The sequence below is a fragment of the Kogia breviceps genome, chromosome 6 (genome assembly GCF_026419965.1).
Source record: "Kogia breviceps isolate mKogBre1 chromosome 6, mKogBre1 haplotype 1, whole genome shotgun sequence".
Classification (NCBI taxonomy): Eukaryota; Metazoa; Chordata; class Mammalia; order Artiodactyla; family Physeteridae; genus Kogia; species Kogia breviceps.
Window position 1 is genome coordinate 46,477,655 of NC_081315.1, and position 18,028 is coordinate 46,495,682.

Genomic DNA, 18,028 nt, shown 5'->3' on the forward strand with positions numbered 1-18,028 from the left:
GAGAGACTCGCTGGAGGTGTGTGGTCGGGCACATGTCACTCTCATTTCACATCGCGAAGAAGAATTCAGCAAAGGCTCAGCCTGCCACCCCGGATCGACAATAGGGCGTGAAGCCATCCAGCCGTGTTGCGTCCCACTCACAAAAAAGCGACTTGGGAAATGGAGCTCAGGGGCACTGCCCTTCCCAAACCTGCAGAGTTCTAAACGATAACTATCGCCCCCAAATATATTGAGGTCAGGCTACAAAGAGGCGTTGAACGCAAGGCAGAACTGCAGGAAACGGATGTCAACGGGTACATCGGAATGGCCCCGATAGCACATGAAAAGCGCCAGAACGTGGATAATGATGCGGTTGGCCAAAAAGGGCGTATGCGTTTTTTCCTGAAAACGCCATACGCCCTTTTTGGCCAACCAAGCAACCTGGGAGAGCAAATCAGCACTACAAAGAAATCTCTCGCCCCCCCCCGGGGGCAAAAGGGCCAGGCGAAAAAAGTCTAAAAACCAGAAAGGCAGGGCAGGCCACGGAGTCAAGGGAGCCTTGTTAAGCTGATGGGCGGGATGTCAATGGCCAACAGCCAATCTTCACAAGTGTATCCTCTTTCCCAAAACATGTAAAACACAGAACCACAGAGCATAGGGCACTTCCACACATGGGCGTTGACCTTGGGAAAATGAAAAAATCAACCACACACAGGGACCCCATGGTTGAGGGCTGCTGTCTTGACATGAACCTCGACTCTGGTACACGTTTCATATCCCAGGCAAGAGCCAAGTGGACAAAGACAAGTGGGCAAGTGGACAAAGACAAGTGGACAAGTGGACAAGTGGTGCTACGTAGGTCCAATGGAGTGTCACTCAGCCATGAAATCCACGTCATGAGGCTGGTAGCAGCATCCTGAGTGGATTTAGGTACGATCATCCTCAGTGAAATAAGTCGCAGAAAAAAAGAAACTTATGATATCACTTATCGAGGGAATGTAAAAATCGCTCCCCATGAACTGAATCCCCAAACAGAACAGAGTCACGCTTTTAGAAAACACACTTATGCCTGCTTTAGGGGAAAGGTGAGGTGGGTGACGCATAAAACTCGAGTTTGAAATGAGCACAGATACTCTTCCGAAAACCGAATACGGAATGGACACGACCTACTCCTTGCTCAATCAACTGGACTCACCAGACCCTGTTCATCGCAAAAGTATCTATCCGACTAGTAAGCATCTTAAAAGCTAAGTCTTGATATCTCTGTGTAAGTGCATCAAGTGTGTGCAAAGCGGCCTAAAAACAGCAGGGCAAATCAGCTCAGACCCATTCTGAGGATACATTTCCAACACAAAGAAGAAACAAGCAGGGGAAAACAGAGAGAAATTCTTGCAAAATGCGTTCAGGGACTGGCATGCAACCAGGATTGACCACATCTACAGCCCCAGCGGCAGAAGACATAAGGCTGGACACTCTTGGGGCTGAGACGATTGGTGAGGTTGGGAAAGCAAATGCAGACCCTTGAAAGGAATCCTGCGTGCTCCCCATTCCATGGGTCCCAACTCTCCAGGTTCAACGCAATCTTCCGACAGCGAAAAAACTCATTGGAAACCCAGCGGATGCTACACCGTGGGATCGGGAAAGCTTTCTGAAACTCACCTCAGTTTTCATCTCCTGGTGCTCGTGTTCTCCATTCAGGCCCCCTTACTAACAATCTCCCCACTTGGAGACTCAGCGCCTTTGCATGCCTCTTTCGAACCGTCTGCAATTTGTCCGCAGGATGAACTGCAAGAGGGGGAACCAATGAGAGACTCGCTGGAGGTGTTTGGTCGGGCACATGTCACTCTCATTTCCCATCGCGAAGAAGAATTCACCAAAGGCTCAGCCTGCCAACCCGGATCGACAATAGGGCGTGAAGCCATCCAGCCGTGTTGCGTCCCACTCACAAAAAAGCGACTTGGGAAATGGAGCTCAGGGGCACTGCACTTCCCAAACCTGCAGAGTTCTAAACGATAACTATCGCCCCAAAATATATTGAGGTCAGGCTACGAAGAGGCGTTGAACGCAAGGCAGAACTGCAGGAAACGGATGTCAACGGGTACATCGGAATGGCCCGGATAGCACATGAAAAGCGCCAGAACGTGGACAATGATGCGGTTGGCCAAAAAGGGCGTATGCGTTTTTTCCTGAATATATTCAGGAAAAAACGCATACGCCCTTTTTGGCCAACCAAGCAACCTCGGAGAGCAAATCAGCACTACAAAGAAATCTCTCGCCCCGCCCCCCCGGGGCAAAAGGGCCAGGCGAAAAAAGTCTAAAAACCAGAAAGGCAGGGCAGGCCACGGAGTCAAGGGAGCCTTGTTAAGCTGATGGGCGGGATGTCAATGGCCAACAGCAAACCTTCACATGTGTATCCTCTTTCCCAAAACATGTAAAACACAGAACCACAGAGCATAGGGCACTTCCACACATGGGCGTTGACCTTGGGAAAATGAAAAAATCAACCAGACACAGGGACCCCAAAGTTGAGGGCTGCTGTCTTGACATGAACCTCGACTCCGGTACACGTTTCATATCCCAGGAAAGAGCCAAGTGGACAAACACAAGTGGACAAGTGGACAAAGACAAGTGGACAAGTGGACAAGTGGTGCTACGTAGGTCCAATGGAGTGTCACTCAGCCATGAAATCCACGTCATGAGGCTGGTAGCAGCATCCTGATTGGATTTAGGTACGATCATCCTCAGTGAAATAAGTCCCACAAAAAAAGAAACTTATGATATCACTTATCGAGGGAATGTAAAAATCGCTCCCCATGAACTGAATCCCCAAACAGAACAGAGTCACGCTTTTAGAAAACACACTTATGCCTGCTTCAGAGGAAAGGTGAGGTGGGGTGACGCATAAAACTCGAGTTTGAAATGAGCACAGATACTCTTCCGAAAACCGAATATGGAATGGACACGACCTACTCCTTGCTCAATCAACTGGACTCACCAGACCCTGTTCATCGCCCAAGTATCTATCCGACTAGTAAGCATCTTAAAAGCTAAGTCTTGATATCTCTGTGTAAGTGCATCAAGTGTGTGTAAACCGGCCTAAAAACAGCAGGGAAAATCAGCTCAGACGCATTCTGAGGATACATTTCCGACACAAAGAAGAAACAAGCAGGGCAAAACAGAGAGAAATTCTTCCAAAATGCGTTCAGGGACTGGCATGCAACCAGGATTGACCACATCTACAGCCCCAGCGGCAGAAGACATAAGGCTGGACACTCTTGGGGCTGAGATGATTGGTGAGGTTGGGAAAGCAAATGCAGACCCTTGAAAGGAATCCTGCGTGCTCCCCATTCCATGGGTCCCAACTCTCCAGGTTCAACGCAACCTTCCGACAGCGAAAGCACTCATTGAAACCCAGCGGATGCTACACCGTGGGATCGGGATAGCTTTCTGAAACTCACCTCAGTTTTCATCTCCTGGTGCTCGTGTTCTCCATTCAGGCCCCCTTACGAACAATCTCCCCACTTGGAGACTCAGCGCCTTTGCATGCCTCTTTCGTACCGTCTGCAATTTGTCCGCAGGATGAACTGCAAGAGGGGGAACCAATGAGAGACTCGCTGGAGGTGTGTGGTCGGGCACATGTCACTCTCATTTCACATCGCGAAGAAGAATTCAGCAAAGGCTCAGCCTGCCACCCCGGATCGACAATAGGGCGTGAAGCCATCCAGCCGTGTTGCGTCCCACTCACAAAAAAGCGACTTGGGAAATGGAGCTCAGGGGCACTGCCCTTCCCAAACCTGCAGAGTTCTAAACGATAACTATCGCCCCCAAATATATTGAGGTCAGGCTACAAAGAGGCGTTGAACGCAAGGCAGAACTGCAGGAAACGGATGTCAACGGGTACATCGGAATGGCCCCGATAGCACATGAAAAGCGCCAGAACGTGGATAATGATGCGGTTGGCCAAAAAGGGCGTATGCGTTTTTTCCTGAAAACGCCATACGCCCTTTTTGGCCAACTAAGCAACCTGGGAGAGCAAATCAGCACTACAAAGAAATCTCTCGCCCCCCCCCGGGGGCAAAAGGGCCAGGCGAAAAAAGTCTAAAAACCAGAAAGGCAGGGCAGGCCACGGAGTCAAGGGAGCCTTGTTAAGCTGATGGGCGGGATGTCAATGGCCAACAGCCAATCTTCACAAGTGTATCCTCTTTCCCAAAACATGTAAAACACAGAACCACAGAGCATAGGGCACTTCCACACATGGGCGTTGACCTTGGGAAAATGAAAAAATCAACCACACACAGGGACCCCATGGTTGAGGGCTGCTGTCTTGACATGAACCTCGACTCTGGTACACGTTTCATATCCCAGGCAAGAGCCAAGTGGACAAAGACAAGTGGGCAAGTGGACAAAGACAAGTGGACAAGTGGACAAGTGGTGCTACGTAGGTCCAATGGAGTGTCACTCAGCCATGAAATCCACGTCATGAGGCTGGTAGCAGCATCCTGAGTGGATTTAGGTACGATCATCCTCAGTGAAATAAGTCGCAGAAAAAAAGAAACTTATGATATCACTTATCGAGGGAATGTAAAAATCGCTCCCCATGAACTGAATCCCCAAACAGAACAGAGTCACGCTTTTAGAAAACACACTTATGCCTGCTTTAGGGGAAAGGTGAGGTGGGTGACGCATAAAACTCGAGTTTGAAATGAGCACAGATACTCTTCCGAAAACCGAATACGGAATGGACACGACCTACTCCTTGCTCAATCAACTGGACTCACCAGACCCTGTTCATCGCAAAAGTATCTATCCGACTAGTAAGCATCTTAAAAGCTAAGTCTTGATATCTCTGTGTAAGTGCATCAAGTGTGTGCAAAGCGGCCTAAAAACAGCAGGGAAAATCAGCTCAGACCCATTCTGAGGATACATTTCCAACACAAAGAAGAAACAAGCAGGGGAAAACAGAGAGAAATTCTTGCAAAATGCGTTCAGGGACTGGCATGCAACCAGGATTGACCACATCTACAGCCCCAGCGGCAGAAGACATAAGGCTGGACACTCTTGGGGCTGAGACGATTGGTGAGGTTGGGAAAGCAAATGCAGACCCTTGAAAGGAATCCTGCGTGCTCCCCATTCCATGGGTCCCAACTCTCCAGGTTCAACGCAATCTTCCGACAGCGAAAAAACTCATTGGAAACCCAGCGGATGCTACACCGTGGGATCGGGAAAGCTTTCTGAAACTCACCTCAGTTTTCATCTCCTGGTGCTCGTGTTCTCCATTCAGGCCCCCTTACTAACAATCTCCCCACTTGGAGACTCAGCGCCTTTGCATGCCTCTTTCGAACCGTCTGCAATTTGTCCGCAGGATGAACTGCAAGAGGGGGAACCAATGAGAGACTCGCTGGAGGTGTTTGGTCGGGCACATGTCACTCTCATTTCCCATCGCGAAGAAGAATTCACCAAAGGCTCAGCCTGCCAACCCGGATCGACAATAGGGCGTGAAGCCATCCAGCCGTGTTGCGTCCCACTCACAAAAAAGCGACTTGGGAAATGGAGCTCAGGGGCACTGCACTTCCCAAACCTGCAGAGTTCTAAACGATAACTATCGCCCCAAAATATATTGAGGTCAGGCTACGAAGAGGCGTTGAACGCAAGGCAGAACTGCAGGAAACGGATGTCAACGGGTACATCGGAATGGCCCGGATAGCACATGAAAAGCGCCAGAACGTGGACAATGATGCGGTTGGCCAAAAAGGGCGTATGCGTTTTTTCCTGAATATATTCAGGAAAAAACGCATACGCCCTTTTTGGCCAACCAAGCAACCTCGGAGAGCAAATCAGCACTACAAAGAAATCTCTCGCCCCGCCCCCCCGGGGCAAAAGGGCCAGGCGAAAAAAGTCTAAAAACCAGAAAGGCAGGGCAGGCCACGGAGTCAAGGGAGCCTTGTTAAGCTGATGGGCGGGATGTCAATGGCCAACAGCAAACCTTCACATGTGTATCCTCTTTCCCAAAACATGTAAAACACAGAACCACAGAGCATAGGGCACTTCCACACATGGGCGTTGACCTTGGGAAAATGAAAAAATCAACCAGACACAGGGACCCCAAAGTTGAGGGCTGCTGTCTTGACATGAACCTCGACTCCGGTACACGTTTCATATCCCAGGAAAGAGCCAAGTGGACAAACACAAGTGGACAAGTGGACAAAGACAAGTGGACAAGTGGACAAGTGGTGCTACGTAGGTCCAATGGAGTGTCACTCAGCCATGAAATCCACGTCATGAGGCTGGTAGCAGCATCCTGATTGGATTTAGGTACGATCATCCTCAGTGAAATAAGTCCCACAAAAAAAGAAACTTATGATATCACTTATCGAGGGAATGTAAAAATCGCTCCCCATGAACTGAATCCCCAAACAGAACAGAGTCACGCTTTTAGAAAACACACTTATGCCTGCTTCAGAGGAAAGGTGAGGTGGGGTGACGCATAAAACTCGAGTTTGAAATGAGCACAGATACTCTTCCGAAAACCGAATATGGAATGGACACGACCTACTCCTTGCTCAATCAACTGGACTCACCAGACCCTGTTCATCGCCCAAGTATCTATCCGACTAGTAAGCATCTTAAAAGCTAAGTCTTGATATCTCTGTGTAAGTGCATCAAGTGTGTGTAAACCGGCCTAAAAACAGCAGGGAAAATCAGCTCAGACGCATTCTGAGGATACATTTCCGACACAAAGAAGAAACAAGCAGGGCAAAACAGAGAGAAATTCTTCCAAAATGCGTTCAGGGACTGGCATGCAACCAGGATTGACCACATCTACAGCCCCAGCGGCAGAAGACATAAGGCTGGACACTCTTGGGGCTGAGATGATTGGTGAGGTTGGGAAAGCAAATGCAGACCCTTGAAAGGAATCCTGCGTGCTCCCCATTCCATGGGTCCCAACTCTCCAGGTTCAACGCAACCTTCCGACAGCGAAAGCACTCATTGAAACCCAGCGGATGCTACACCGTGGGATCGGGAAAGCTTTCTGAAACTCACCTCAGTTTTCATCTCCTGGTGCTCGTGTTCTCCATTCAGGCCCCCTTACTAAGAATCTCCCCACTTGGAGACTCAGCGCCTTTCCATGCCTCTTTCGAACCGTCTGCAATTTGTCCGCAGGATGAACTGCAAGAGGGGGAACCAATGAGAGACTCGCTGGAGGTGTTTGGTCGGGCACATGTCACTCTCATTTCCCATCGCGAAGAAGAATTCACCAAAGGCTCAGCCTGCCAACCTGGATCGACAATAGGGCGTGAAGCCATCCAGCCGTGTTGCGTCCCACTCACAAAAAAGCGACTTGGGAAATGGAGCTCAGGGGCACTGCCCTTCCCAAACCTGCAGAGTTCTAAACGATAACTATCGCCCCCAAATATATTGAGGTCAGGCTACGAACAGGCGCTGAACGCAAGGCAGAACTGCAGGAAACGGATGTCAACGGGTACATCGGAATGGCCCCCATAGCACATGAAAAGCGCCAGAACGTGGACAATGATGCGGTTGGCCAAAAAGGGCGTATGCGTTTTTTCCTGAATATATTCAGGAAAAAACGCATACGCCCTTTTTGGCCAACCAAGCAACCTCGGAGAGCAAATCAGCACTACAAAGAAATCTCTCGCCCCCCCCGGGGCAAAAGGGCCAGGCGAAAAAAGTCTAAAAACCAGAAAGGCAGGGCAGGCCACGGAGTCAAGGGAGCCTGGTTAAGCTGATGGGCGGGATGTCAATGGCCAACAGCCAATCTTCACAAGTGTATCCTCTTTCCCAAAACATGTAAAACACAGAACCACAGAGCATAGGGCACTTCCACACATGGGCGTTGACCTTGGGAAAATGAAAAAATCAACCACACACAGGGACCCCAAAGTTGAGGGCTGCTGTCTTGACATGAACCTCGACTCCAGTACACATTTCATATCCGAGGAAAGAGCCAAGTGGACAAACACAAGTGGACAAGTGGACAAAGACAAGTGGACAAGTGGTGCTACGTAGGTCCAATGGAGTGTCACTCAGCCATGAAATCCACGTCATGAGGCTGGTAGCAGCATCCTGAGTGGATTTAGGTACGATCATCCTCAGTGAAATAAGTCCCACAAAAAAAGAAACTTATGATATCACTTATCGAGGGAATGTAAAAATCGCTCCCCATGAACTGAATCCCCAAACAGAACAGAGTCACGCTTTTAGAAAACACACTTATGCCTGCTTCAGTGGAAAGGTGAGGTGGGGTGACGCATAAAACTCGAGTTTGAAATGAGCACAGATACTCTTCCGAAAACCGAATATGGAATGGACACGACCTACACCTTGCTCAATCAACTGGACTCACCAGACCCTGTTCATCGCACAAGTATCTATCCAACTAGTAAGCATCTTAAAAGCTAAGTCTTGAGATCTCTGTGTAAGTGCATCAAGTGTGTGTAAACCGGCCTAAAAACAGCAGGGAAAATCAGCTCAGACCCATTCTCAGGATACATTTCCAACACAAAGAAGAAACAAGCAGGGCAAAACAGAGAGAAATTCTTCCAAAATGCGTTCAGGGACTGGCATGCAACCAGGATTGACCACATCTACAGCCCCAGCGGCAGAAGACATAAGGCTGGACACTCTTGGGGCTGAGACGATTGGTGAGGTTGGGAAAGCAAATGCAGACCGTTGAAAGGAATCCTGCGTGCTCCCCATTCCATGGGTCCCAACTCTCCAGGTTCAACGCAATCTTCCGACAGCGAAAGCACTCATTGGAAACCCAGCGGATGCTACACCGTGGGATCGGGAAAGCTTTATGAAACTCACCTCAGTTTTCATCTCCTGGTGCTCCTGTTCTCCATTCAGGCCCCCTTACTAACAATCTCCCCACTTGGAGACTCAGCGCCTTTGCATGCCTCTTTCGTACCGTCTGCAATTTGTCCGCAGGATGAACTGCAAGAGGGGGAACCAATGAGAGACTCGCTGGAGGTGTGTGGTCGGGCACATGTCACTCTCATTTCACATCGCGAAGAAGAATTCACCAAAGGCTCAGCCTGCCACCCCGGATCGACAATAGGGCGTGAAGCCATCCAGCCGTGTTGCGTCCCACTCACAAAAAAGCGACTTGGGAAATGGAGCTCAGGGGCACTGCCCTTCCCAAACCTGCAGAGTTCTAAACGATAACTATCGCCCCAAAATATATTGAGGTCAGGCTACGAAGAGGCGTTGAACGCAAGGCAGAACTGCAGGAAACGGATGTCAACGGGTACATCGGAATGGCCCCCATAGCACATGAAAAGCGCCAGAACGTGGACAATGATGCGGTTGGCCAAAAAGGGCGTATGCGATTTTTCCTGAATATATTCAGGAAAAAACGCATACGCCCTTTTTGGCCAACCAAGCAACCTGGGAGAGCAAATCAGCACGACAAAGAAATCTCTCGCCCCCCCCCCCCCCCGGGGGGCAAAAGGGCCAGGCGAAAAAAGTCTAAAAACCAGAAAGGCAGGGCAGGCCAGGGAGTCAAGGGAGCCTTGTTCAGCTGATCGGCGGGATGTCAATGGCCAACAGCCAATCTTCACAAGTGTATCCTCTTTCCCAAAACATGTAAAACACAGAACCACAGAGCATAGGGCACTTCCACACATGGGCGTTGACCTTGGGAAAATGAAAAAATCAACCAGACACAGGGACCACAAAGTTGAGGGCTGCTGTCTTGACATGAACCTCGACTCCGGTACACGTTTCATATCCCAGGAAAGAGCCAAGTGGACAAACACAAGTGGACAAGTGGACAAAGACAAGTGGACAAGTGGACAAGTGGTGCTACGTAGGTCCAATGGAGTGTCACTCCGCCATGAAATCCACGTCATGAGGCTGGTAGCAGCATCCTGAGTGGATTTAGGTACGATCATCCTCAGTGAAATAAGTCCCATAAAAAAAGAAACTTATGATATCACTTATCGAGGGAATGTAAAAATCGCTCCCCATGAACTGAATCCCCAAACAGAACAGAGTCACGCTTTTAGAAAACACACTTATGCCTGCTTCAGGGGAAAGGTGAGGTGGGGTGACGCATAAAACTCGAGTTTGAAATGAGCACAGATACTCTTCCGAAAACCGAATATGGAATGGACACGACCTACTCCTTGCTCAATCAACTGGACTCACCAGACCCTGTTCATCGCACAAGTATCTATTCGACTAGTAAGCATCTTAAAAGCTAAGTCTTGAGATCTCTGTGTAAGTGCATCAAGTGTTTGTAAAGCGGCCTAAAAACAGCAGGGAAAATCAGCTCAGACCCATTCTGAGGATACATTTCCAACACAAAGAAGAAAGAAGCAGGGCAAAACAGAGAGAAATTCTTCCAAAATGCGTTCAGGGAGTGGCATGCAACCAGGATTGACCACATCTACAGCCCCAGCGGCAGAAGACATAAGGCTGGACACTCTTGGGGCTGAGACGATTGGTGAGGTTGGGAAAGCAAATGCAGACCCTTGAAAGGAATCCTGCGTGCTCCCCATTCCATGGGTCCCAACTCTCCAGGTTCAACGCAATCTTCCGACAGCGAAAGCACTCATTGGAAACCCAGCGGATGCTACACCGTGGGATCGGGAAAGCTTTCTGAAACTCACCTCAGTTTTCATCTCCTGGTGCTCGTGTTCTCCATTCAGGCCCCCTTACTAACAATCTCCCCACTTGGAGACTCAGCGCCTTTCCATGCCTCTTTCGAACCGTCTGCAATTTGTCCGCAGGATGAACTGCAAGAGGGGGAACCAATGAGAGACTCGCTGGAGGTGTTTGGTCGGGCACATGTCACTCTCATTTCCCATCGCGAAGAAGAATTCACCAAAGGCTCAGCCTGCCAACCTGGATCGACAATAGGGCGTGAAGCCATCCAGCCGTGTTGCGTCCCACTCACAAAAAAGCGACTTGGGAAATGGAGCTCAGGGGCACTGCCCTTCCCAAACCTGCAGAGTTCTAAACGATAACTATCGCCCCCAAATATATTGAGGTCAGGCTACGAACAGGCGCTGAACGCAAGGCAGAACTGCAGGAAACGGATGTCAACGGGTACATCGGAATGGCCCCCATAGCACATGAAAAGCGCCAGAACGTGGACAATGATGCGGTTGGCCAAAAAGGGCGTATGCGTTTTTTCCTGAATATATTCAGGAAAAAACGCATACGCCCTTTTTGGCCAACCAAGCAACCTCGGAGAGCAAATCAGCACTACAAAGAAATCTCTCGCCCCCCCCGGGGCAAAAGGGCCAGGCGAAAAAAGTCTAAAAACCAGAAAGGCAGGGCAGGCCACGGAGTCAAGGGAGCCTGGTTAAGCTGATGGGCGGGATGTCAATGGCCAACAGCCAATCTTCACAAGTGTATCCTCTTTCCCAAAACATGTAAAACACAGAACCACAGAGCATAGGGCACTTCCACACATGGGCGTTGACCTTGGGAAAATGAAAAAATCAACCAGACACAGGGACCCCATGGTTGAGGGCTGCTGTCTTGACATGAACCTCGACTCCAGTACACATTTCATATCCGAGGAAAGAGCCAAGTGGACAAACACAAGTGGACAAGTGGACAAAGACAAGTGGACAAGTGGTGCTACGTAGGTCCAATGGAGTGTCACTCAGCCATGAAATCCACGTCATGAGGCTGGTAGCAGCATCCTGAGTGGATTTAGGTACGATCATCCTCAGTGAAATAAGTCCCACAAAAAAAGAAACTTATGATATCACTTATCAAGGGAATGTAAAAATCGCTCCCCATGAACTGAATCCCCAAACAGAACAGAGTCACGCTTTTAGAAAACACACTTATGCCTGCTTCAGGGGAAAGGTGAGGTGGGGTGACGCATAAAACTCGAGTTTGAAATGAGCACAGATACCCTTCAGAAAACCGAATATGGAATGGACACGACCTACTCCTTGCTCAATCAACTGGACTCACCAGACCCTGTTCATCGCACAAGTATCTATCCGACTAGTAAGCATCTTAAAAGCTAAGTCTTGATATCTCTGTGTAAGTGCATCAAGTGTGTGTAAACCGGCCTAAAAACAGCAGGGAAAATCAGCTCAGACGCATTCTGAGGATACATTTCCGACACAAAGAAGAAACAAGCAGGGCAAAACAGAGAGAAATTCTTCCAAAATGCGTTCAGGGACTGGCATGCAACCAGGATTGACCACATCTACAGCCCCAGCGGCAGAAGACATAAGGCTGGACACTCTTGGGGCTGAGACGATTGGTGAGTTTGGGAAAGCAAATGCAGACCCATGAAAGGAATCCTGCGTGCTCCCCATTCCATGGGTCCCAACTCTCCAGGTTCAACGCAATCTTCCGACAGCGAAAGCACTCATTGGAAACCCAGCGGATGCTACACCGTGGGATCGGGAAAGCTTTCTGAAACTCACCTCAGTTTTCATCTCCTGGTGCTCGTGTTCTCCATTCAGGCCCCCTTACTAACAATCTCCCCACTTGGAGACTCAGCGCCTTTCCATGCCTCTTTCGTACCGTCTGCAATTTGTCCGCAGGATGAACTGGAAGAGGGGGAACCAATGAGAGACTCGCTGGAGGTGTGTGGTCGGGCACATGTCACTCTCATTTCCCATCGCGAAGAAGAATTCACCAAAGGCTCAGCCTGCCACCCCGGATCGACAATAGGGCGTGAAGCCATCCAGCCGTGTTGCGTCCCAGTCACAAAAAAGCGACTTGCGAAATGGAGCTCAGGGGCACTGCCCTTCCCAAACCTGCAGAGTTCTAAACGATAACTATCGCCCCCAAATATATTGAGGTCAGGCTACGAAGAGGCGTTGAACGCAAGGCAGAACTGCAGGAAACGGATGTCAACGGGTACATCGGAATGGCCCGGATAGCACATGAAAAGCGCCAGAACGTGGACAATGATGCGGTTGGCCAAAAAGGGCGTATGCGTTTTTTCCTGAATATATTCAGGAAAAAACGCATACGCCCTTTTTGGCCAACCAAGCAACCTCGGAGAGCAAATCAGCACTACAAAGAAATCTCTCGCCCCCCCCCTCCCCGGGGCAAAAGATCCAGGCGAAAAAAGTCTAAAAACCAGAAAGGCAGGGCAGGCCACGGAGTCAAGGGAGCCTTGTTAAGCTGATGGGCGGGATGTCAATGGCCAACAGCCAATCTTCACAAGTGTATCCTCTTTCCCAAAACATGTAAAACACAGAACCACAGAGCATAGGGCAGTTCCACACATGGGCGTTGACCTTGGGAAAATGAAAAAATCAACCAGACACAGGGACCCCAAAGTTGAGGGCTGCTGTCTTGACATGAACCTCGACTCCGGTACACGTTTCATATCCCAGGAAAGAGCCAAGTGGACAAACACAAGTGGACAAGTGGACAAAGACAAGTGGACAAGTGGACAAGTGGTGCTACGTAGGTCCAATGGAGTGTCACTCCGCCATAAAATCCACGTCATGAGGCTGGTAGCAGCATCCTGAGTGGATTTAGGTACGATCATCCTCAGTGAAATAAGTCCCACAAAAAAAGAAACTTATGATATCACTTATCGAGGGAATGTAAAAATCGCTCCCCATGAACTGAATCCCCAAACAGAACAGAGTCACGCTTTTCGAAAACACACTTATGCCTGCTTCAGGGGAAAGGTGAGGTGGGGTGACGCATAAAACTCGAGTTTGAAATGAGCACAGATACTCTTACGAAAACCGAATATGGAATGGACACGACCTACTCCTTACTCAAACAACAGGACTCACCAGACCCTGTTCATCGCACAAGTATCTATCCGACTAGTAAGCATCTTAAAAGCTAAGTCTTGATATCTCTGTGTAAGTGCATCAAGTGTGTGCAAAGCGGCCTAAAAACAGCAGGGAAAATCAGCTCAGACCCATTCTGAGGATACATTTCCAACACAAAGAAGAAACAAGCAGGGCAAAACAGAGAGAAATTCTTCCAAAATGCGTTCAGGGACTGGCATGCAACCAGGATTGACCACATCTACAGCCCCAGCGGCAGAAGACATAAGGCTGGACACTCTTGGGGCTGAGACGATTGGTGAGGTTGGGAAAGCAAATGCAGACCCTTGAAAGGAATCCTGCGTGCTCCCCATTCCATGGGTCCCAACTCTCCAGGTTCAACGCAATCTTCCGACAGCGAAAGCACTCATTGGAAACCCAGCGGATGCTACACCGTGGGATCGGGAAAGCTTTCTGAAACTCACCTCAGTTTTCATCTCCTGGTGCTCGTGTTCTCCATTCAGGCCCCCTTACTAACAATCTCCCCACTTGGAGACTCAGCGCCTTTGCATGCCTCTTTCGTACCGTCTGCAATTTGTCCGCAGGATGAACTGGAAGAGGGGGAACCAATGAGAGACTCGCTGGAGGTGTGTGGTCGGGCACATGTCACTCTCATTTCCCATCGCGAAGAAGAATTCACCAAAGGCTCAGACTGCCACCCCGGATCGACAATAGGGCGTGAAGCCATCCAGCCGTGTTGCGTCCCACTCACAAAAAAGCGACTTGGGAAATGGAGCTCAGGGGCACTGCCCTTCCCAAACCTGCAGAGTTCTAAACGATAACTATCGCCCCCAAATATATTCAGGTCAGGCTACGAAGAGGCGTTGAACGCAAGGCAGAAGTGCAGGAAACGGATGTCAACGGGTACATCGGAATGGCCCCGATAGCACATGAAAAGCGCCAGAACGTGGACAATGATGCGGTTGGCCAAAAAGGGCGTATGCGTTTTTTCCTGAATATATTCAGGAAAAAACGCATACGCCCTTTTTGGCCAACCAAGCAACCTGGGAGAGCAAATCAGCACTACAAAGAAATCTCTCGCCCCCTACCGGGGCAAAAGGGCCAGGCGAAAAAAGTCTAAAAACCAGAAAGGCAGGGCAGGCCACGGAGTCAAGGGAGCCTTGTTAAGCTGATGGGCGGGATGTCAATGGCCAACAGCCAATCTTCACAAGTGTATCCTCTTTCCCAAAATATGTAAAACACAGAACCACAGAGCATAGGGCACTTCCACACATGGGCGTTGACCTTGGGAAAATGAAAAAATCAACCAGACACAGGGACCCCAAAGTTGAGGGCTGCTGTCTTGACATGAACCTCGACTCCAGTACACGTTTCATATCCCAGGAAAGAGCCATGTGGACAAACACAAGTGGACAAGTGGACACAGACAAGTGGACAAGTGGACAAGTGGTGCTACGTAGGTCCAATGGAGTGTCACTCAGCCATGAAATCCACGTCATGAGGCTGGTAGCAGCATCCTGAGTGGATTTAGGTACGATCATCCTCAGTGAAATAAGTCGCACAAAAAAAGAAACGTATGATATCACTTATCGAGGGAATGTAAAAATCGCTCCCCATGAACTGAATCCCCAAACAGAACAGAGTCACGCTTTTAGAAAACACACTTATGCCTGCTTCAGTGGAAAGGTGAGGTGGGGTGACGCATAAAACTCGAGTTTGAAATGAGCACAGATACTCTTCCGAAAACCGAATATGGAATGGACACGACCTACTCCTTGCTCAATCAACTGGACTCACCAGACCCTGTTCATCGCACAAGTATCTATCCGACTAGTAAGCATCTTAAAAGCTAAGTCTTGATATCTCTGTGTAAGTGCATCAAGTGTGTGTAAACCGGCCTAAAAACAGCAGGGAAAATCAGCTCAGATCCATTCTGAGGATACATTTCCAACACAAAGAAGAAACAAGCAGGGCAAAACAGAGAGAAATTCTTCCAAAATGCGTTCAGGGACTGGCATGCAACCAGGATTGACCACATCTACAGCCCCAGCGGCAGAAGACATAAGGCTGGACACTCTTGGGGCTGAGACGATTGGTGAGGTTGGGAAAGCAAATGCAGACCGTTGAAAGGAATCCTGCGTGCTCCCCATTCCATGGGTCCCAACTCTCCAGGTTCAATGCAATCTTCCGACAGCGAAAGCACTCATTGGAAACCCAGCGGATGCTACACCGTGGGATCGGGAAAGCTTTCTGAAACTCACCTCAGTTTTCATCTCCTGGTGCTCGTGTTCTCCATTCAGGCCCCCTTACTAACAATCTCCCCACTTGGAGACTCAGCGCCTTTGCATGCCTCTTTCGTACCGTCTGCAATTTGTCCGCAGGATGAACTGCAAGAGGGGGAACCAATGAGAGACTCGCTGGAGGTGTTTGGTCGGGCACATGTCACTCTCATTTCCCATCGCGAAGAAGAATTCACCAAAGGCTCAGCCTGCCAACCCGGATCGACAAAAGGGCGTGAAGCCATCCAGCCGTGTTGCGTGCCACTCACAAAAAAGCGACTTGGGAAATGGAGCTCAGGGGCACTGCACTTCCCAAACCTGCAGAGTTCTAAACGATAACTATCGCCCCCAAATATATTGAGGTCAGACTACGAAGAGGCGTTGAACGCAAGGCAGAACTGCAGGAAACGGATGTCAACGGGTACATCGGAATGGCCCCGATAGCACATGAAAAGCGCCAGAACGTGGACAATGATGCGGTTGGCCAAAAAGGGCGAATGCGTTTTCTCCTGAATATATTTAGGAAAAAACGCATACGCCCTTTTTGGCCAACCAAGCAACCTCGGAGAGCAAATCAGCACTACAAAGAAATCTCTCGCCCCGCCCCCCCGGGGCAAAAGGGCCAGGCGAAAAAAGTCTAAAAACCAGAAAGGCAGGGCAGGCCACGGAGTCAAGGGAGCCTGGTTAAGCTGATGGGCGGGATGTCAATGGCCAACAGCAAACCTTCACATGTGTATCCTCTTTCCCAAAACATGTAAAACACAGAACCACAGAGCATAGGGCACTTCCACACATGGGCGTTGACCTTGGGAAAATGAAAAAATCAACCAGACACAGGGACCCCAAAGTTGAGGGCTGCTGTCTTGACATGAACCTCGACTCCGGTACACGTTTCATATCCCAGGAAAGAGCCAAGTGGACAAACACAAGTGGACAAGTGGACAAAGACAAGTGGACAAGTGGACAAGTGGTGCTACGTAGGTCCAATGGAGTGTCACTCAGCCATGAAATCCACGTCATGAGGCTGGTAGCAGCATCCTGATTGGATTTAGGTACGATCATCCTCAGTGAAATAAGTCCCAAAAAAAAAGAAACTTATGATATCACTTATCGAGGGAATGTAAAAATCGCTCCCCATGAACTGAATCCCCAAACAGAACAGAGTCACGCTTTTAGAAAACACACTTATGCCTGCTTCAGAGGAAAGGTGAGGTGGGGTGACGCATAAAACTCGAGTTTGAAATGAGCACAGATACTCTTCCGAAAACCGAATATGGAATGGACACGACCTACTCCTTGCTCAATCAACTGGACTCACCAGACCCTGTTCATCGCCCAAGTATCTATCCGACTAGTAAGCATCTTAAAAGCTAAGTCTTGATATCTCTGTGTAAGTGCATCAAGTGTGTGTAAACCGGCCTAAAAACAGCAGGGAAAATCAGCTCAGACGCATTCTGAGGATACATTTCCGACACAAAGAAGAAACAAGCAGGGCAAAACAGAGAGAAATTCTTCCAAAATGCGTTCAGGGACTGGCATGCAACCAGGATTGACCACATCTACAGCCCCAGCGGCAGAAGACATAAGGCTGGACACTCTTGGGGCTGAGATGATTGGTGAGGTTGGGAAAGCAAATGCAGACCCTTGAAAGGAATCCTGCGTGCTCCCCATTCCATGGGTCCCAACTCTCCAGGTTCAACGCAACCTTCCGACAGCGAAAGCACTCATTGAAACCCAGCGGATGCTACACCGTGGGATCGGGAAAGCTTTCTGAAACTCACCTCAGTTTTCATCTCCTGGTGCTCGTGTTCTCCATTCAGGCCCCCTTACTAAGAATCTCCCCACTTGGAGACTCAGCGCCTTTCCATGCCTCTTTCGAACCGTCTGCAATTTGTCCGCAGGATGAACTGCAAGAGGGGGAACCAATGAGAGACTCGCTGGAGGTGTTTGGTCGGGCACATGTCACTCTCATTTCCCATCGCGAAGAAGAATTCACCAAAGGCTCAGCCT